Raw genomic sequence first — 22,914 nt, 5'->3', positions numbered from 1 at the left:
TGTCTACTTTCCAAAATGGGGTCATTTGGGGGGGGGGGGGGGTTTGTACTGCCCTGCCATTTTAGCACCTCAAGAAGTGAGATAGGCAGTCATAAATTAAAAGCTGTGTAAATTCCAGAAAATGTACTCTACTTTGTAGACGCTATAACTTTTGCGCAAACCAAAAAATATACGCTTATTGACATTTTTTTTACTAAAGACATGTGGCTGAATACATTTTTCCCTAAATGTATGACTAAAATTGAGTTTATTCTATTTTTCTTATAACAAAAAGTAGAAAATATCTTTTTTTCCTCAAAATGCTCGGTCTTTTTCCATTTATATTGCAAAAAATAAAAATCGCAGAGGCAATCAAATACCACCAAAAGAAAGCTCTATTTGTGGGAAGAAAAGGACGCAAATTTGGTTTGGGTACAACATTGCATGACCGCACAATTACCAGTTAAAGCAGTGCAGTGCGAAATTGTAAAAAGACCCCTGGTCCTTAGGCTGTTAATTGGTCCGGGGCTGAAGTGGTTAAAGGGGAACCCCAACACAGAAAAAAAATCGGCGTGAGGGTCCCCCCCAGGTCCACATCAGACCCTTGGCCGAGCACGCTACCCGGCCGGTCAGGAAAGGGGGGGGCGAGCGAGCGCACCCCCCCTCCTGAGCCGTACCAGGCCGCGTGCTCTCAACATGGGGGGCGCCTTGGGGAAGGGGGGCCGCAAGGTGGCCCCCCCACCCCAAAGCACCTTGTCCCCATGTTGATGAGGACAAGGGCCTCTTCCCAACAACCCTGGCCGTTGGTTGTCGGGGTCTGCGGGCGGGAGGCTTATCGAAATCCGGGAGCCCCCTTTAATAAGGGGGGCCCCGGATACCGGCCCCCCACCCTATGTGAATGAGTATGGGGTACAATGTACACCTACCCATTCACCTGTAAAATAAAGTAAAAAAAAACACACAACACGCGACGAGGCAACATCTGAAGAAGAAGAGAAGAACAGAAGAACAGAAGGCGGCAACGACAGCGGCGACAGAAGACCGGGCCACCACCTGTAAAAGAGCTAGAAGCAGGCGCGGTGGCCCGACAGAAGAACTGAAGAGGGGGACAAGACCCCCGAAGTCGGAAGAAAAGGGCGGCGGCGAACAAGAAAGCGAAGAAGAAAGCCGGGCTCCTCCGCTAGTAAACGAGCTAGCAGAAAATAGCAGAGGAGTCCGGCGAGAAGACCCCCGAAGACGGAAGTCCCCCGGAGCTGTGCAATAAACTATTTTATCTTGTGTGTTGTGTTTTTTTTACTTTATTTTACAGGTGAATGGGTAAGGGTACATTGTACCCCATACTCATTCACATAGGGTGGGGGGCTGGTATCTGGGGGCCCCCTTATTAAAGGGAGCTCCCGGATTCCCATAAGCCCCCCGCCCACAGACCCTGACAACCAACGGCCAGGGTTGTCGGGAAAAGGCCCTTGTCCTCATCAACATGGGGACAAGGTGCTTTGGGGTGGGGGCCTGGTACGGCTCAAGCTCACTCGCCCCCCTTTCCTGGCCGGCCGGGTAGCGTGCTCGGACAAGGGTCTGATGTGGACCTGGGGGGGACCCCCACGCCGATTTTTTCGGCATTGGGGTTCCCCTTTAAGTCCATACCAGGTGGCGGAGCCAGCAACGCATCCTTCGCGGGCCCCGCCTACCCGGAGACGCGCTCAAAATTAGTGGACTTTCCTCCGCGTGTGTGGGCGAGTCCGTTCACTTCAAAAGTACGGCGGATAGTACGGCGGACTTAGTACGCCGTATTAGTCCGCTGAAAAAAGTGCCGTGTGCGGGCAAGTAGCCCGTTCGGAAAGTCCGGCGGACAGTCCGGCGGGAAGTCCGCCAGACTAAGTCTGCCGGATAGTCCGCTACGTGTGTACGCGGCATAATATATCAAATATTACAAAATGAAGACAGCAAAAGGTAAAAGAACCATTTCACAATCAAAGGACTTGAAAGGCTTTGTACTGAAGGGGAGGCAACACAATTTAATTAAACAAAGGAATTTTCATTTCACAATTAGGTTATAAAAGATTAACCACTTGCTCAATGACCAGGCCAGTTTTTGCAATACGCCACTGTTTAGCTTTAACTGATAATCGCGTGGTCACGCAACGCTGTACCCAAACAAAATTGACATCCTTTTTTTCCCACAAATAGAGCTTTCTTTTTCGTGGTATTTGATCACCTCTACACTTTTTATTTTTTGTGCTGTAAACAAAAAAAGAGCATCAATCTTGAAAAAACACAATATCTTTTCCTTTTTAATATAATAAATATCCCAATTTTTTTTTCAAAAAAACTAATTGTTTCCTGAGTTTTGGTGAATATGTATTCTTCTACATATTTTTGGTTAAAAAAAAAAAATCGCATTAAGTGTATATTGATTGGTTTGTGCAAAAGTTCTAACATCTACAAAATAGGGGTTAGATTTATGGCATTTTTATTATTATTATTTTTTTTTTTGCTTGTAATGGCAGTGATCTGAGATTTTTATCAGGACTGCAATATTGAGGTGGATAAATTGGACACTTTTGACAAATTTTTTGGAGCATTGACAATTATACACCGATCAGTGCTATACAAATGCACTGAGTACTGTATAAATGTCACTGTCAAGGAAGGGATTAACACTAGGGGGCAATCAAGGGGCTAACTGTGTTCCCTAGGTGTGTTCTAACTGTAGGGGGGATGGGACTGACTAGGGGAAGAGAGAGATCGGTGTTCATAATTAGTATGAACACACCATCTGTCTCCTCTCCCATGAAAGAATATGTGTGTTTATATCCCGGGTCTTGATCTGACACGAGCGATCGCAGGTGCCTGCCGGGCACTTGGATTGATTCCAGGCACACGCTGTAGGCGCGCACGCATGCCCCTAGTGGCCAGAAGGTGAAGGGGCGCAAGGTAACATTGTTTCACCCACCCGTGCAAGCAGTTAAGGTCTTTAAGAACAACCCCAGTATAGTTACAATCAATATCATAAAAGCAACAAGTGGATAGTTTCCAAAGTTGATGCTGATATATCCCACTGGTCTGTTCAAATGTGTTTCGCAACCAACAGCCGTTTCAACAGGGATAACGTGGAAGCATCTGGAAGGTTGAAGAACATTTACAATGCAAACATAGTTGCACATGAAATACACAGAAAATAATACATTACTATGTAACTAGCCATAGGCTTACCACAATACAAATGTATGCCAGGTTTGCATGGACCGCTATAATCCAAGGGGATGTCACACAGAAGGCATATCAGCCATCCCACATCAAACATGCAGAGGCCAGCATCACAGGCACTGAACCACCCAGAGGGTAGACTGAGCTGCAACCAACCAATCTGTCACAACTGCAAGAAAAGAATGCCTCACAAATCCACTTGCATGACAATAAAAATTACCTGCAATGTAGAACAAGGACTTCCAAGACCTAATAATGCTCACAAACCTACACAAACAACACATATCAAACCAAACCCACTCCATTACATCCAAACTCCACTCTCCACCTCAACAAACACCCCAGATGCTGCCATCCACAACTACACACTCATCCGAACAGCCATACCACACCATGGCACCCCCAAATCCTCACCCCCATACCACACTGTGCACGCGTGAGCGTCTTCCTGTTCTCTATAAAAACAGGAGTTGTAAGCATAACAGACAGCCTCCTCTTTCTACGATCGGATTGCTGCGCTTTATGTCTAGGATCACTGCTATTGCCTGCAGTGACACTTGGGGGTAATTTACTAAGATGAATGCGCTGTGCTGGTTCATACCTTAATTTGTGCACCAGATAAATTATTAATTGAGCGTATGAACCAGCGCACGCATGAGCGCAGCGATAATATGCCGGCGCACGTGATAATAATATGTCATTGATAATAGCGCACGCTGTATCATTAACAATCCATTCACACAGGGGCAACATGACTTCCAGCGCGACTTTGGGAGGCAACTTGACACGACTTGAGTATGAATCACAGCGCAACTTACAACATGACTTGGGGCGACTTACAACATGACTTTAAGTTGCCCCCAGGCCAGGTGACTTTAATAAAAAAAAAAAAAATGGCATGGCTCCCCTCCAAGAGCATACCAGGCCCTTCAGGTCTGGTATGGATTTTAAGGGGAACCCCGGGCCAAAAAAATGGCCTAGGGGTCCCCCTCAAAATCCATACCAGACCCTTATCCGAGCATGCAATCTGGCAGGCTGCAGGAAAAGAGGGGTGACAAGAGAGCACCCTCCCTCCTGAACCATACCAGGCCACATGCCCTCAACATTGGGAGGGTGCTTTGGGGTACCACCCAAAGCACCTTTCCCCATGTTGATGAGGACAAGGGCCTCATCCCCACAACCCAAGCCAGTGGTTGTGGGGGTCTGCGGAAAGAGAACTTATAGGAATATGGAAGCCCCTTTTAACAAGGGGACCCCCAGATCCCGGCCCCCCCGTGTGAAAAAGTACCCCTACCATTTCACCAAAAAAGTGACAAAAGTGTTAAAAATTACAAGAGACAGTTTTTGACGATTCCTTTATTAAAATCTTCTTCTTTCATCTTCTTCAGGTCTTCTTCCTTCTTCTTTTTTTCATCCTTCGGTTTCTTCCTCCATCTTCTTCTTCCTCCATCTTTTCCTGTGGCCTGCCAGGTTGCATGCTCGGATAAGGGTCTGGTATGGATTTTGAGGGGGACCCCCACGCCATTTTTTTTGACGCAGGATTCCCCTTAAAATCCATGCCAGACCTGAAGGGCCTGGTATGGATTTTGAGGGGGACCACCTTGCTATTGTTTTGGCGTGGGGTTCCCCTTAAAATCCATGCCTGACCTGAAGGGCCTGGTATGGAATTTTGAGGGACCCCCATGCATTTTTTTTCTTCTTTTTTTTCTTAATACTAACATGACCTGTGTGCAAATAGCCTTAAAAAAAAACATATGTCTATAGCGGTGCACCATTCGCTGCCTCCTGTGCGCCGGCAGCATGATAGTAAATGGGGAATTGCACTGTGTTACAGGTGCAAATGCTTTGTGAATACGAAAATGGGTGTTGCATTGGCGTGCGCTGCAACTCATGGCACAAACCGTTTGTAAATCAGCCCCTTAATGTAAGGTCAGTTTGACTAGAACTCTTCAGCAAGAAAGATTCTTTACAATATTGATAATTTCTGTCATTGTATGCACAGAGCATGTCCCATTGTGTATGGGCTAAGCCAATTCTACATAGTATCACGCTTAAAGTGGAGGGCCACCTTGAAAAACGAAAGTACATTAAAAATTAGCAAAAAATCGGAAAAAAAAAATGAAAACTTTTTTTTTTAAACTTACCAGAAATGCCTGTTGCTAGGCATATCGTTCTAATCTGCCTCTTCCTCCTCCGCAGTGATGTTCTGTCTTCTCTCCTCCGTGCGGCGTCTTCTGGGTAATGGGTTGCATTGTGTTCTGGGAACTGTGTGTCCCAGAACACAGCGCGCCCCATTCACAAAGCGCAGCGTGACTCCAGCATGCGCAGTAGGAAACGGGCAGTGAAGCCACAAGGCTCCACTGCCTGCTCCACTGCCTGTTTCCCTTAGTTGAAATGACGGCGCCGGGACCTGAGAGCTGAGGGATGGGTCAGCCTCGGGCGGCTGACATTGCGGGTGCCCTGGACAGGTAAGTCTGCTTATTACAGTGTTTGCAGCTGCTGACTTTTATTTTTTATTTTTTTTAAAGCTGGCCCTTCTCTTTAAGCTGTCTATGTATCACATTCTAATTCTAGGTTTCACTTTTTGCCCTGTTTAGTATGAACACAAAGATATGCATATGGGAATGATTTATTTCTTCCCTTGCCCTCTTTTCATTGATATGTATCAATGATTAACATTTTGATGTACCGTATATACTCGAGTATAAGCCGAGATTTTCAGCCTCTTTTTTGAGGCTGAAAGTGCCCCCCTCGGCTTATACTCGAGTCATCGCTGTCTGCCTGCTCGATCAGCGTGTCGAGCAGACAGACAGCGGCCATTCTATAATTCAAAAGCCGCGCCTCCGGCTCCGCCTTCGCCTGTGATAGGCGGAACACTGAATTTCCCAGCAGCCTGTGTTCCGCCTATCACGGACATCGTCTCATCCTCGTACTACGGACGAGGATGAAAGGATGGCCGTGATAGGCGGAACACAGACTGCTGGGAAATTGTGTTCCGCCTATCACAGACAGGGAGGCGCGGCATTTGAACAGGGGAATGGGCGCCGACGAAGAGCGGTGATCCTGGGACGGGACCGGACGGAGGCTCGGCTCGGCTCGGGACGGGACGGGACCGGACGGAGTCTCGGGACGGGACGGGACCGGACGGAGTCTCGGGACGGGACGGGACCGGACGGAGGCTCGGCTCGGGACGGGACGGGACCGGAGGGAGGCTCGGGACCGGACGGAGGCTGGGGACACAGGTAGGCTGGACAAGATCAAGAAAAAAGCTCTATGTGTGTATCTGTCTCCGCTGGGATATCTCAAATATCAGTTCAGTGGTTCAGATCTAAATGGTAAAAAAGAAAGGTATTTTACAGTAACAGCAGAGAAAGCAGCCATTAGGAGAGTCCATCAGAAATGTTCTCAATTGAATACTCTATAGGATTAAAGGGCAAGTGCCTCACTTATGTCTATCCCATGGTTTAGTTGAGGAACTAATAATAAAAGATACTCTGACATTCATAAAAAAGCTGAAAAATGCAGGAGCATACAAGGTCCAGATACAAGATGACATCATTGTAAAGTTAGTGTGATGAAGTCATTGAGTAGTACTTGTATGACTACGGTGTTTCACACACACACAGGGATGGATGGATGGATGGACACACACACAGGGATGGATGGATGGATGGACACACACACACACAGGGATGGATGGATGGATGGACACACACACAGGGATGGATGGATGGATGGACACACACACACACAGGGATGGATGGACACACACACACACACAGGGATGGATGGATGGATGGACACACACACAGGGATGGACAGGCATATCTCACCCTCGGCTTATACACGAGTCAATAGGTTTCCCAGTTTTTTGGGGGTAAATTGGGGGCCTCGGCTTATACTCGGGTCGGCCTATACTCGAGTATATACGGTATATATTACAATTCTGGTTGCTATTATGATAACATATGCCCACCAATGATCTATATATTGGGGGCTTCATAATAAGCATACATTAATATTGACAGTATTAGTATTTGTGTGTGTGTGTTGTAGTCCTGAGCTACTAGCCAGGTCTCAAGGGTTGCTCGCCACCAATTGCTCCACCCAACCCTTACCCTGCCCCACCCCTAATCACGCCATCATAAATTATGTCATTGCCCCAAATAGCAGCCTCGCCATGCCCCAAATAACAGCCTCACTGTGCCCCAAATAACAGCCTCACTGTGCCCCAAATAGCAGCCTCACTGTGTCCCAAATAGCAGCCTCACTGTGCCCCAAATAGCAGCCTTACCATGCCCCAAATAGCAGCCTCACTGTGCCCCACATTGCAGCCTCACTGTGCCCCACATTGCAGCCTCACCGTGCCCCACATTGCAGCTTCACTGTGCCCCACATTGCAGCATCACCATGCCCCACATTGCAGCATCACTGTGCCCCCCATTGCAGCCTCACCGTGCCCCACATTGCAGCCTCACCGTCCCCCACATTGCAGTCTCACCGTGCCCCACATTGAAGCCTCACCGTGCCCCACATTGCAGCCTCACTGTGCTCCAAATAGCAGCCTCACTGTGCCCCAAATAGCAGCCTTACCATGCCCCAAATAGCAGCCTCACTGTGCCCCACATTGCAGCCTCACTGTGCCCCACATTGCAGCCTCACCATGCCCCACATTGCAGCATCACTGTGCCCCACATTGCAGCCTCACCGTGCCCCACATTGCAGCCTCACTGTGCTCCAAATAGCAGCCTCACTGTGCCCCAAATAGCAGCCTTACCATGCCCCAAATAGCAGCCTCACTGTGCCCCACATTGCAGCCTCACTGTGCCCCACATTGCAGCCTCACCGTGCCCCACATTTCAGCCTCACCGTACCCCACATTGCAGCATCACCATGCCCCACATTGCAGCATCACCATGCCCCACATTGCAGCATCACCGTGCCCCACATTGCAGCATCACCGTGCCCCACATTGCAGCATCACCCTGCCCCAAATTGCAGCATCACCCTGCCCCAAATTGCAGCATCACCCTGCCCCAAATTGCAGCATCACCCTGCCCCAAATTGCAGCATCACTGTGGCCCCAAATTGCAGCCTCACTGTGCTCCCAATTGCAGCCTCACTGTGCCCCCCTTGCAACTTCACTCTGCCCCAGATTGCAGCATCGCTGTGCCCCAAATTGCAGCATCACCGTTCCCCAAATTGCAGCATCACCGTGCCCCAAATTGCAGCATCACTGTGCCCCAAATGCAGCCTCACTGTGACCCAATTGCAGCATCACTGTAGTCCCAAGGAAAATGAACATAATAAGTCTTTCTACTATTGTGGGGGGTTTTTGGCAAGGAAAATTGAGAGGAGCTAATTACTATTTTTGGGATTTTTGGATTGGTAATTTTTAAATATCTTGTTCCAGTGGCCCCTGAGCTTGGGACAGTCCCACCATATGTACAACATAGACCCAACATGTCCACAAATGCGGAAGCATAAGGGAGAGACATTTGGGTAGATTTTGGAGAGTTTTAGGGAGACCATGTACCATCTCAGAAGGACTTTCAGATTCGCTTCAATTAATGTTATATTTAAAATGCCCTGAGATGCTGCCTTGAAAGTTCTATACCATTCTGCAATAATCCACATGTGTTACAGGTCATTTTCCCAGGCTCTCATATATAGTGATTTGGTCTCAGCTTTAGCTAGTGACTGGTAAATCACAGATATCCCACCCCTCTGCCCCACAGCCTGACCACACCACCTTTCATAATCTGTGATCGAAAGTGAATCAGTAGAGGGTGACCGAAGGGACTGGAGAAAGTGAACTATTTGTCTGTATCGGAATTTTTCCATGCTGGGCATGTCTAGTTTGTCAATGCAATGGGTCACAGTGAGGGGGGTCCAGTGAAGTTAGTGAAATGTCCTATCCTATACAACCCCTTATTCAACCACCACTGGAATGCTTTTATATCCATTCCAGGAGGAAATAAAGGATTTTGGAAAATGTGGGATAATGGGTGCCAATGTGAGATCAAATGAGGGTTGCTTTTGAGAGAGTCCCATAAAACGAGGGAGTGGGAGAGTGTAGGGACCTTGATGGCAGGTCTAGACCTAGACTGGGACCATGGGATGTAATCCAGAGTATACTGGGGGACGGATTGTCGTTCCATATGTACCCAATCAAGGTGAGCAGTCTTAGAGTAGACGGTGGATAATTGTGAGGGTTGTGTTGCCTGGTGGTACCAGAAAAGGTTGGGAACACCCACACCTCCCTGATTTATATTCCTCTATAAGGTCCCTTTGGCCATTCTATGCCCCTTCGTTCCCCATATAAATTTAAGGATTTTGGACTGAAATTTCCGTAGATGGTCCTTTGGGATGTGTATGGGTAGTGAGCGAAATAGATAGAGGATGCAAGGGAGTAGGGTCATTTTCACGGAATTAATTCTGCCCAACCAGGAGAGCCCTAGTGTATCCCATCGTGATAAGTCTTCTGCACGTTTTCGATAGAGTGAAGGAAAATTAACATTATAGAAATTGTCTATGGACGCCATCTGACTCTAAAATTGTTCTTAAGTTGGAAAATGACAGAAGTCGGTAAATTAACGTTTAGTGCTAGAGATTTTGAGTAGTTGACCCTAAGACCTGATACATTGCCAAAGTCATTGAGAGTCCTGCATACATTTGGTAAAGAGGTAAGTGACGAGGTGAGAAAAAGCAACACATCATCAGCAAATAGAGTGCATTTGTGGGTTTGTGGGCCACACCTCACTCCCTGTATCTCAGGATTATCCCAGATGGCAATACCTAGAATCTATATGACCATGGCAAAGACTAATGGGGACAGAGGGCAACCTTGTCTAGTTCCCTTTAAAATTGGGAAAGGACGTGAATAATAACCCTGCATTTTAATTTGTGCTTCCTCATTGGAATTGAGTGCTTTCATTATATTCATAAAGGATTGACCGAAACCCCATTTTTGAAGAATCGGAAACAGGAATTTCCAGGAGACCGAGTCAAATGCTTTCCTGAGATCCAGCGAAAGCACCAAACCCTGTTGTGGGGGTCCCTTGTCCCAGCTAGATCGTAGCAGAGACACAATGTCTATGACTCTTCTGATCTGATCTGGCCCTACCTCAGAAGAATAAAGCCAACCTGGTCTTTGTGAATATATAGGCTAATAAAATGTAGCTATTCTATTTGCTAGGATTTTTGTTAAAATTTTTAGATCATTGTTTATTAATGATATGGGGCGATAGCTAGCGGTGCTGCTAGTGTCCTTGCCTGGTTTCGTAGAACCGTGATGAAGGCTGAATATAGGGTGGTATCTAGTTGTGATCCAGCTCGAAGTTGGTTAAAGAAACGGGCCAGGTAAGGGGATAATAGCGGGGTAAAATGTTTGTAATACGGGGCCGAAAAGCCTTCCGGCCCTGAGGCAGATTCATTTATTTTATTTTATTATCAAAATGGTTTTTATTGAGTTTTACAATTGTACATTTATGCAAGTATACATTAGATACAATGTATTGATAAACAGGATATATATAGCTTAATAACTTCAGCAAAGCAAGAGAAAACGAAGGCCTCACCGGCGTGTGCTAAGTCGTATGGGGTTTAAGTAGACAGTGAGACAATAAAGGGTCAACATGGAGATGAGGATAGTAGGATAGTAGGATGCAATCATACAAGCAGGGATGATGGTAGGAAAGGGAGGGAGGTAAAGGAGGATGGGGTGGGGGAATGGAAGGGGGGAGGGAAGGTTTGGAAAGGGGGAGAGGAAGGAGAGCTGTGACAGTACTATGAATCAAGGATTGTGACTACGGTCATACCATAATTTCCATGGATTCCAGAGGTTCATTAGGTTGAGGTGGTTACATTTCCCCCTAGAGAGGATAGTCTCATAGGTAAAGTGAGTTTGGACTACCATAATAACTTCTGCTAGTTTGGGGACTTCAGTTGTCCTCCATTTTCTTGCTATCAAAAGTTTTGTGGCCAAGAGGACGTGGGTGGTGATTAAACGGAAATTGGGCGGTATGTCATTAATGGTGAGATTGAGAATCGCCAATTGTGGAGTAAGTGGAATGTGGTAGTAGTAGTAGTGTCTCTACTTCGAACCAAATCTGTTTTATGTGTGGGCATGACCAGAAAATGTGTATGAGTGTGCCAGGTAAGCTACACTCTCTCCAGCATGCATGTGTGGTGTGTTTGTTGAATTTGGCCATTCTTTGAGGTCTCATGTACCATCTCATCAGGGCAGATTCATTTTTAAAGTTTTGAACCACCTGGGAAACTTCTTCTGCAGAGATAGGATCTTCTAAACTATCCCTATGATGTTCCCGGAGCTTGGGAATGTTCAAAGAACTAAGGTAAGAGTCAATAAAGCTAGGCGAGGGGTTTTGTCCTTGTTCATTGTATAAGATGCGGTAAAAATCATGAAAAGCTTTTCTGTGGGTTCTGTGAAAGGGAACGATTATTCAACGTATCTTAGGTAAGGTACATGTCCATATCTTAGGAGTTAGCCTGCGTGATAACATGGTATATAATTTATCTTTCTGATGGTAAGACCTCCCTCCATCCCATTGTAAGCTCTTCTCAGCTACGGCAGTGAGGGACAAATTAATAGCCTGCGTGTTTTTTCTAGAATAGCTTTCGAACCAGGGGTGGGGTTGTTTTTATGTTGTTTGCTTAAATATGAGAATTCCTGCTCCAGTCTATCTATATCTAGTTTGCAGGCTTTGTTTAGCCTGGCAGACATTTGGATCAGTTTGCCACGTATATAAGCTTTGTGTGCTACCCACAGCGTTATGGGAGAGATATTATCAATATCATTGATATCTTTTGCAATTTCACTGACGTGGGAAGGATTACTTAGGATTGAGGCATTTAATCTCCAATGGAACCCCTTTTTCTGAGTCGTTGGTTTTTGTAAAGCCAAAAGGAGGAAGGAGTGGTCTGACCAGACAAAGTCCTTAACCACTTCAATACTGGGCACTTGAACACCTTCCTGCCCATACCAATTTTGAGGTACTACACTGTACCCAAATGAAATTGTTATAATTTTTTATTTTTTTCCCACAAATAGAGCTTTCTTTTGGTGGTATTTGATCACCTCTACGGTTTTTATTTTTTGCTAAACAAATAAAAAAAGACCTAAAATTTTGAAAAAAAATATGTTTTTTTTTGTTTCAGTTTCAAAACTTTGTAATTAAGTACGTTTTCTCCTTCACTGATGGGCACTGATGGTCTGCACTGACGGGCACTGATGGGCACTGATGAGTTGGCACCAATGAAGCGGCACTGATGAGGTGGCATTGATGGGCACTGATATGTGGCACTGATAGGCAGCACTGATGGGCACTGATAGGTGGCACTGATGGGCGACACGGATGGACACTGATAGGTGGCACAAATTGACATTGATAGCTGGCACGGATTGGCATGGATAGGCGGCATGAATGGGCATGGATAGGCGGCACAGATGGGCATGAATAGGCGGCATAGATGGGCATGGATGGGCACTGATAGTTGGCAAGGATGGGCACTGATAGGTGGCACGGATGGGCACTGATAAGCGACATTGTATTGCATTGTTTTGTACTGATGGATGCCAATCAGTGCCAAACAATAATGCATGCCAATCAGTGATACCCATTGTGGGCACTGATTGGCATCCATTGTGGGCACTGACTTGCATCCCTGGTTGTCTGACAGACGCGAGTGAGGAAAAGCCGATCACCGGCTCTTCCTATTTACACTGTGATCAGCCGTGATTGGACATGGCTGATCACGTGGTAAAGAGTCTCCGTCGGAGACTCTTTATGGAGATCATAGTTGTGGGGTGTCAGACTGAAACCCCGCAACATTGATCGCTGCGATGCGCGCCCCCGGGGGCCCGCAGCGGCTCAAAATCCTGAGGACGTCCTATGACGTCCGGTCAGGATTTTGAAACCACTTTGCAGCCGTCATTTGCCTATTGGCGGGCGGCAAGTGGTTAATGATCGCTTTTGTACTAGCGGAGCATGTTTTTGCAGAATGAAAAAGTGATCGATTCTGGCAAAAGTATTGTGGGGACTGGAATAGTGTGTGTAATCCCGAGTCCCGGGGTTCATTTCCCTCCAGTCGTCAATCAGGCCCTGTTGAAAAATCTGTCTGGCAATTGTAAGGCTTTGTCTGGTGGGACGCACACCATCCTTGCCTGGGGGGGGTGGGATTTATCCTTTCCTGCGTCAACCGCAATGTTTGAATCTCCACCATAAAGGACCAGGATTGGTGCCAGGGTGTGAAAAAGAATGAAAAAATTTGGATTGGCCATGATTGGGCAAAGCTGATTATCAGTGAGTCCCTTGACAAGTATAAATCTGCCACCTGGGTCCTTAAATTCTGAAATCAGTGAAAATTGGGTTTTGCAGGAAATGTATATTCCTACACCTTTGTTTTTTTTATCTGAATTGGCGAGATAGAATGTAGGGAACTTAACATATATAAAAGACGGGGCATAAGATTTTGGAAAATGTGTTTCCTAAAGAAATAATATATCTATTTTGTGATCATTATAGTATTGAAAGACTTTCCGACACTTAATAGGGGAGTTAATTCCCTGTGTGAGAAACGAAGCGTAGGGCCTGTGTATTAGTGGTGTAATCATCCATAGAGCAGTGTGGGTCGGGATGCCAGCAGACCCCAATCACTTACCTTCCATCGGAGGTGTAGTCCGTGGGCAACATCCATCCAGAATTTCAGTAGAGCATTAACCCTGATTCCGCAGGCGAGCGAGACCGCACATGTAACTGGAAAAAATTTGAATATAGTAAAGGATGAAAAAGAAAAGAAAGGACAGGAGTAAAGAGAAAATAAAGAAGAAACCAGGAATATGGGAAAAAGGTGTTCGCCATATCCCTAGGTACAAAAATGGTACTCACCACCAGTGGGGGAGATCCCAACCAGGAACAGGAGAATAAAAAAAAAACTCTGGCTCCGAGTATAGGAGGAGGTGCATGGTTACCACTCCGCCCACGGCACACACTATAACATTGCTAACTAAAAACATAACTTGATATGGTACACTCCCTTCCCCAGCTATAACTTGTAACTTGTCAAAAGCGTTGTATACACTGGGAAACTCAAGAATTTATGGGGTCGGGAAGGAAAGACAAAAAAAAAAAGGCCCCACCCGTGGAGAATATATAAAAAAAAATAATAATTTGTGTCCCCTAAAATTGTGAAGGAGGTCTCCTAAGAAGGAGGTGGGGAGCAAAGAGCCTGTAGGGTGAGAGACTTGGGATACCAGGAAGACCCAGGGTAAAACATTTCTGTGCAGTGATAATCACTATGTTATTCAGTGACCAATGGGTTGGCTGACTAAACAATAACAGCTAGCGAGAACAGCAGCCACCTATATGACCTAGGCAAAAGTGGGGATTGGGGAATAAAGAAGTAATTTGCATATAAGTCTTATCACAGGGGGGAATTGTCCAAACTTATGAGGAAATCACAAACCTATGGTACGGAATTTTGGGGGATTCCCACAGTGTGCCTGAAAAGAATATATAAGAGAATGATCCACTGCCGATGAAAACTGTAGTAATCACAAAGTTCATCTAGGCTTGTATGAATCTAAGGGTAGATAGGAGGTTCAATGGAGCATTCAATGGAAAAAGCAGGCCAATCATGCCCAAATCCCACAGAGGGGTATGAATGGAGCAAAAAAATAAAAATCTTGTGAGTCTTCGGCTCATGTACTAGTGCCTTCCTTGGTTCTCTGGTGCTTGGGTCTTTTCCACGTAGGGGTAAGAGGACTGGAAGGAGGAGGTCGTTTTGTCAAGCTGGAAGGAGATGCTTGCATCAGTGAGGTTGGATCCATGAGCGTAGAGAATCTGAAGAGCTTACCCTTAAAGTAAAATTTCAGGCTCATGGGGAAAAGCCCCCAATATTTAATATTTTTCTGTTGCAGAACAGTCAAAAGGGGTTTGAGTGCTCGCCTTCTTTGGATGGTAAAGGGAGAGATGTCAACATAAACTTGAACTGTATAACCCAGAAGTTGGATTTGTGGAATAGTGCGAGCTCATGACTTCCTATTTGACATTATAGTAATGAGGTTTCACTACTATGTCTCGGGGTAGGCCATCTGGGTGAGGTGGATCCAGTGCCCTGTGTGCCTGATCCAATTCCAATTTGTGGGCTCTGATGTCAGGTATAAGGTTTTTAATGAGGGTGTGTCAGTGAAAGTCTCAGAAAGGCCTCTGATCCTAAAATTCAGCCTTCTGGACCTATTTTCAAGGTCATCAATTTTGGCCATGGACCCCTCTAACTGTTCATGTATCTCTTAAAAACGATCCTGTGAAGTCATGTACCTGTGAAGTCATGAGGCAGCTGATCCGCCGCCATCTTAGGTATCCTAGCGGCGTCCAGCAGAGCAAAGAATGAGGCTGTGGGGGACTGATCCAACGGTAGGAAGGGTCTGTAATTGTGCCCATATGTTCCCGGAGTGTTCTGGTCCTGATTATGGTGGTTGGGGGAGAGTGTACCCGCTGCAGAGGGCGCCGGCAGTTCGGAGTGGGACGGAGCTCTGTGATCAAGCGTCCATGTCACAGAGCGCCGCGCATGCGCCTCTCCAGGCACATTCTTTCATCTAATATGGAGTTGCCCAATTATTCAGGCATTTTTGATTGGGTTCTCCTGTGGTCCTGGAACCAAAATGATGTCTATAAGGACTATTACCAGACGTAGAAATTGACAATACCAAGCTATATTTATATATGAAACTCTGTTTATAGCTCGTAAAGTAATAGCTAAAGTATGGATGCAGGCTCCGCACCCCACATTACACCAATGGAAGAAGGATGTTAATGATGCACTACCTTTTAAAAAAATTGTCTATACCCATAGAGGATGTGCTTATAATTATTCAAAAGTTTGGGATAGGTGGCTGGAGGATGGGGAACATATCTTAAAAATCCCAAACCTTGCAGCCAGCCTGGTCCAAACAAAAGAGGAGTACTACTTGTAACTAGGAATGAGCCGAACACCCCCCCGGTTCGATTCGCACCAGAACTTTCGAACGGACCCCAAATTCGTACGAACGTTAGAACCCCATTGAAGTCTATGGGACTCGAACGTTCGAAATGAAAAGTGCTAGTTTTAACGGCTAATATGCAAGATACTGTCCTAAAAAGGGTTTGGGGACCTGGCTCCTGCCCCGGGGGACATGGGTCAATGCCTAAAATGTTTTTAAAAATGGCCGTTTTGGCGGGAGCACTGATTTTAATGACGATTAAAGTGAAAAAAAAGTGAAATATTCCTTTAAATATGGTGCCTGGGGGGTGTCTGTAGTATGCCTGTGAAGTGCCACGTGTTTCCCGTGTTTAGAACAGTCCCTGCACAAAATGACATTAAACGGAAATAACACCATTTAAAACTGCTTGCGGTTTTAATGTTATATCTGGTTCCTGCAATATGGTTGAAAATCATTGAGAAAAATGGCATGGGTAGCCCTCCCTGCCCATTACCAGCCCCTTTAGGTCTTGTACGCATAATAAGGGGAACCCCGTACCCATATTAAAAAAAGGAAATGCGTGTGGCCCCCAGGCCCTATATACTCAGAACAGCAGTATACAGGCGGTGCAAACAAGACAGGGACTGTGTAGGTTTGTTGTGTTAAGTTGAATCTGTTTGTAATTTTCAACTGGTACATTTTTAAAGTGTACCTCCAGTCAAAAAAACTATTTTTAAGCTTTTTGGAAAACATAGGGAAGGGTTATCACCCCTGTATAATTTGTTTTGTCGTCCATCTTTTTTCATCTCACTTGCTGTTGTCTCCTTCCGTTTGCAAGTAGGAGATGTTTGTAAGTTGGATGTTTGAAAGTAGAGGCCTGCCCTATATGCTCTGCAGAAATGGCGGAACAAGGTGTTGGTTTTGCCACAACATTGTAAGCCCTCAAAGTGACTCTTGGTGGGCGCTGGAGCGCCCTGCTGTGAACGATTATATCAAGAATTGTAATTACATGCCATTGTTGAGCAGTGGTAGAAAAATTGACCTTTGGTGTTTGTGGTGCTGGTGCCACAACACTATAAGTCCTCACCGTTACTCTGGGTGGGCACAGGAAGGGGCCCTCCTGTGAAATATTATATCAAGAATTGTAATTACATGTCCCTGTTAAACAGGGGCAGAAAAATGTGGCCTTAGGCACTGCTGCTGGTGCCACCACACTGCAACCTCTTCCATATACTCTAGTTTTATTGCAGGAATTAGCCCTGCTGCAAAGCATTTTATCAAAAATTGTACTTAAACGCCCCTGTTAAACAGGGGCAGAAAAATTGGGCCTTAGGCACTGGTGCTGGTGCCACCACACTGCAACCTCTGCCATATACTCTAGTTTTAATGCAGGAATTAGCCCTGCTGCAAAGCATTGCATCAAAAATTGTAATTAAACGCCCCTGTTAAACAGGGGCAGAAAAATTGGCCTTAGGCACTGGTGCTGGTGCCACCACACTGCAACCTCTGCCATATACTCTAGTTTTATTGCAGGAATTAGCCCTGCTGCAAAGCATTGCTTTAAAAATTGTAATTAAACGCCCCTGTTAAACAGGGGCAGAAAAATTGGGCCTTAGGCACTGGTGCTGGTGCCACCACACTGCAACCTCTGCCATATACTCTAGTTTTATTGCAGGAATTAGCCCTGCTGCAAAGCATTGCATCAAAAATTGTACTTAAACGCCCCTGTTAAACAGGGGCAGAAAAATTTGGCCTTAGGCACTGGTGCTGGTGCCACCACACTGCAACCTCTTCCATATACTCTAGTTTTATTGCAGGAATTAGCCCTGCTGCAAAGCATTGCATCAAAAATTGTACTTAAACGCCCCTGTTAAACAGGGGCAGAAAAATTGGGCTGATGGCATCAACCAGAAATGTTCTTCCAACATATCAGCGGAGGAGGAAGAGGATAGACAATCAACATAACAGGACAGTCACTCAGCATCAGCATAGGCAGTCTTGAAGGGATGTGATATTTCAAAAAAAATTATTCTGTTACATCAGCTTCAGGTGCTTGGTAGCTGTGGGTGATCCAAGACTGATTCATCTTGATGAAGGTCGGTCGATCAACTGATTCGGTGGACAGGCGCACCCTGTGATCGGTAACAAAGCCACCAGCAGCACTGAAGGTGCGTTCCGAAAGAACGCTGGATGCAGGACAGGCCAGTAGCTCAATTGCATACTGTGCAAGCTCTGGCCAGTGATCCATCCTCAAGACCCAGTAAGCCAGAGGATTTTCGGTGGGAAAGGTGTCCAAGTCTGACCTTGCCCCTAGGTATTCCTGCGCCATGTAAATCAGACGCTGGCGATGGGTGCTGGAACCGATCATACCTTGGGGCTGCGGACTAAAAAATTGTCTGAAAGCATCAGTCAGATGGCCACCTTCTCCACCGCTCCTTCTGACCGATGCCTCAGCAACACGTTGTCCAGGACCAGGAGTTTGTAACCTCCCAGTCTCTGGGAACGCGTTGCACAGACCTTTCTGCAAGGCCTCCCGGAGATGTCTCATCCTCTGCTCCCTCTGCGATGGCAAGATAAGGTCGGCAACCTTACCCTTGTACCGTGGATCAAGGAGAGTGGCCAGCCAGTAATGGTCCCTCTCCTTGATCCGAAGAATACGAGGATCCTTCCGCAGGCTTTGCAGGATCAGGGAGGCCATGCAGCGTAGGTTAGCTGAGGCATTCGGTCCAGAGTCCTCTGGGTCACTAAGGACAACATGATCCGCAGCTACCTCCTCCCAGCCACGTACAAGTCCACATGTTTCTTGGGACTGTAAATCATCCCTACAAGACTGCTGCTGCTGCTGCTGATGCTGAGTGCCAGCCTCCACCTCCATGCTGACACAATCATCCTCCTCCTCCTCTTCCTCCTCCTCATCCTCTTCCTGTGTGATGGGTGGCACAGCAGGAACACTGTCTGGATAAAGGGGGCCTTGAGAGGCAAGGAAGTCCTCCTCTTCTTGCCTCTGTTCTGCCTCAAGTGCCCTGTCCATTATTACACACAGCGTGTGCTCCAAGAGGTGGACAAGAGGTACAGTGTCACTGATGCATGCACTGTCACTGCTCACCATCCTTGTGGCCTCCGCAAACGGTGACAGGACAGTGCATGCATCCCTGATCATGCCCCACTGGCGTGGTGAGAAAAAACCGAGCTCCCCTGACCCTGTCCTGGTGCCGTAGTCGCACAGGTATTCATTGATGGCCCTCTGCTGCGTGTGCAGCCGCTGCAACATGGCCAATGTTGAGTTCCATCTGGTGGGCATGTCACATATAAGGCGGTTCTTGGGCAGGTTCAACTCCTTTTGGAGCTCAGCCAGCCGAGCACAGGCATTAAATGATCGGCGGAAATGCACACAGACTTTCCTGGCCTGCTTCAGGACATCCTGTAAGCCGGGGTACCTGCCCAAGAACCGCTGCACCACCAGGTTAAGGACGTGAGCTACACAGGGCACATGGGTCAGTTGTCCCTGTCGGAGGGCGGAGAGGAGGTTGGTGCCATTGTCACAAACCACCATTCCTGGCTTAAGCTGGCGTGGCGTCAACCACCTCTCGGCCTGCCCCTGCAGAGCTGACAAAACATCCGCCCCAGTGTGGCTCCTGTCCCCCAAACAAACCAGCGCAAGCACGGCATGGCATCGTTTTGCCTGCGTACTTGCGTAGCCCCTGGAACGCCTACGAAGCACCGCTGGTTCCGAGGACAGAGCACTGGAAGAGGCCATGGAGGAAGAAGAAGAGGAGGGGGTGGAGGAGAGAGGTGTGTCACAACCAATAGTAGCATTTTGGAGGCGTGGTGGCGGAACAACCTCCAACACTACTGCACCTTGTCCTGCATCCTTCCCAGCTGCCAGAAGAGTGACCCAATGGGCCGTGAAAGACAGGTAACGTCCCTGTCCATGCCTGCTGGACCATGAGTCAGCGGTAATATGCACCTTACCGCTGACCGCCCTGTCCAGCAAGGCAAGGACATTGCCTTCCACATGCCGGTAGAGAGCCGGAATCGCCTTCCGTGAGAAAAAGTGGCGTTTGGGGACCTGCCACTGAGGAACCGCACATTGTACAAACTCACGGAAGTGAGGCCGAGTCTACCAACTGAAAAGGCAGCAGTTGAATGCTAGCAATTTAGCCAAGCTAGCATTCAACTGCTGGGCATGTGGATGGCTGGGAGTGAACTTCTTCTGCCGGTCCAGCAGCTGGGGCAGGGACATTTGCCTGCTATAATCGGACGGGGGTGTACCGCTAGCAGAGTTCCCGGAAGCACTTGGCTGTGACACACCTAAATCTACACCTTCATTCCCCTCAGAGCAGGTTTCAGAGAGGACTGAAGGTCTAGTGGGGTTGGAGATGCCAGCTGATGAGGAGCAAGGAGAGGTCCGCTTTGTTCTTTGGTGTGGGTCTTTGAGGTACGCTTGCCAACGAGCTGCATGGCAGGTCAACATATGTCTGGTCAAGCATGTGGTGCCCAAGTGGCTGATGTTTTGGCCACGTGAGATACGCTTGAGACATATGTTGCAAATAGCAGCGGTGCGATCTGATGCACTCGTCTCAAAAAAGGCCCACACCAAAGAACTTTTAGAATAACGTGCAGAGGCAGCGCTCTGCACAGGCGGAGCTCTGTGGTGTGATTCAGTCGGTGTGCTGCCCCTAAGCTGGCCCCCGGAGGGCATCCTGCCTCGTTGGACATGTGCCTCCTCCTCCTCCTCCTCCTCCCTCTTTCCAGGCACCCACGTGGAGTCAGTGCCCTCATCATCCCCTCCCTCTTCATCACTGTAGCAAACCTAGCAGTATGCTGCAGCTTGTGGAACATGACTGCCTGATTGCTGTCCTTCTTGAGCATCCCCTCTCTCTGCGCTCACGCTACTGCCTTCCTCTAGCTGAGTGTCATCATCAGAGCCCGCAAAACACTGGGCATCCTCCTGGAGCATGTACCCAACACTGTGCTCAAAGAGTTCAGGAGACTCCTCAGGAGGATGTGGTGGGTCTAGGGAAGGAGTCACTGATGATGACATTGATAGGAGGGAAGACGATGCGTTGGCAGCTGCTTTGCTAGTACCCTGAGACTGGGTGAGAGAGGATGAGGAGGATGAAGAGGGCTTGGTCATCCACTCTACCAAGTCATTGGCATGTTGTGGTTCAACATGTCCAGCTGCCGAAAAGAGGGACAAGCGTGTCCCATGGCCACATGCTGGTGACAATGCACCGCGTCCACGACCAGCACTGTTGTCTCTAGACACAGAGCCTGCTTGCCCTCTTTTATCGGCTCGCGCCTGTCTGCCTCTCCTTGCTGGCCTTCCAGACATGGTAATGGCCTGAAGGGAGTTGGGTAAAAAAGCAGTTGGGTAGTGTATATTGTGCTAGAGGCACACAACACCCACTAACTCCTGCAGATGCCTTTATTATAGAACACCAGAGATAAAGGGGTATATACAGATGTATACTGTGCTGTGCTGGAGGCACACACAACTTCCAATAACTCCTGCAGATGGCAAGTGGGCTCAAATAGAGAACAGCTATGTAGGTGGATATAGCGGTATTTACTGGGTACAGAGCACGCAGACAGCACGCACTAGCTCCTAACACTACTGACTGCAAGCTCTATTATAAAAGATAGATCACTAGCTATATAGGTGAGGTGAATATAGCGGTGTATACTGCGGTCAGGGCACGCAGACAATAACCAGAGAACACCAGAGATAAAGGGGTATATACAGATGTATACTGTGCTGTGCTGGAGGCACACACAACTTCCAATAACTCCTGCAGATGGCAAGTGGGCTCAAATAGAGAACAGCTATGTAGGTGGATATAGCGGTATTTACTGGGTACAGAGCACGCAGACAGCACGCACTAGCTCCTAACACTACTGACTGCAAGCTCTATTATAAAAGATAGATCACTAGCTATATAGGTGAGGTGAATATAGCGGTGTATACTGCGGTCAGGGCACGCAGACAATAACCAGAGAACACCAGAGATAAAGGGGTATATACAGATGTATACTGTGCTGTGCTGGAGGCACACACAACTTCCAATAACTCCTGCAGATGGCAAGTGGTCTCAAATAGAGAACAGCTATGTAGGTGGATATAGTGGTATGTACTGGGTACAGAGCACGCAGACAGCACGCACTATCTCCTAACACTATTGACTGCAAGCTCTATTATAAAAGATAGATCACTAGCTATATAGGTGAGGTGAATATAGCGGTGTATACTGCGGTCAGGGCACGCAGACAATAACCACTACACAACAGCAAGATCGAAAATTGGCCGAAAACGATCGGTGTGTACTGTGTTGAAGGTACACAGAACACCCACTGCTTCAGACGCCAACACGCTACACGAGGCCGCCGCGCTGGCGGCCTTATATAGTGTGGGGCGTGCACTACACAGCCTGAGCTATGATTGGCCACAGGCATCTTGCCTGTGGCCAATCATGGCTCTCCTCGCTGCTGGCGCTGCGATTGGCCAAGCATGCGGGGTCACAGTGCATGCTTGGCCAATCATGAGCCAGCAATACACTGCGCCATCGCAGTGCATTGTGAGCCGTGAGCGCCACACGAATTTGACGCGAACGGACCAAAATGTTCGGACTTCGCCGAACGGACGAACAGCCAACACGAAGCTCATCCCTACTTGTAACAAAAGGCGCAAAACACTGGTTCTAACCATTGGAAGTTAATTGTATAGGAATACAGATAGTATTTATGCA

Source organism: Lithobates pipiens, unplaced genomic scaffold (assembly GCF_037356315.1).
Source record: "Lithobates pipiens isolate NorthernLeopardFrog02 unplaced genomic scaffold, aLitPip1_a1.2 Scaffold_10, whole genome shotgun sequence".
NCBI classification, from domain to species: domain Eukaryota; kingdom Metazoa; phylum Chordata; class Amphibia; order Anura; family Ranidae; genus Lithobates; species Lithobates pipiens.
Note: the sequence above shows the minus strand (reverse complement) of the source record.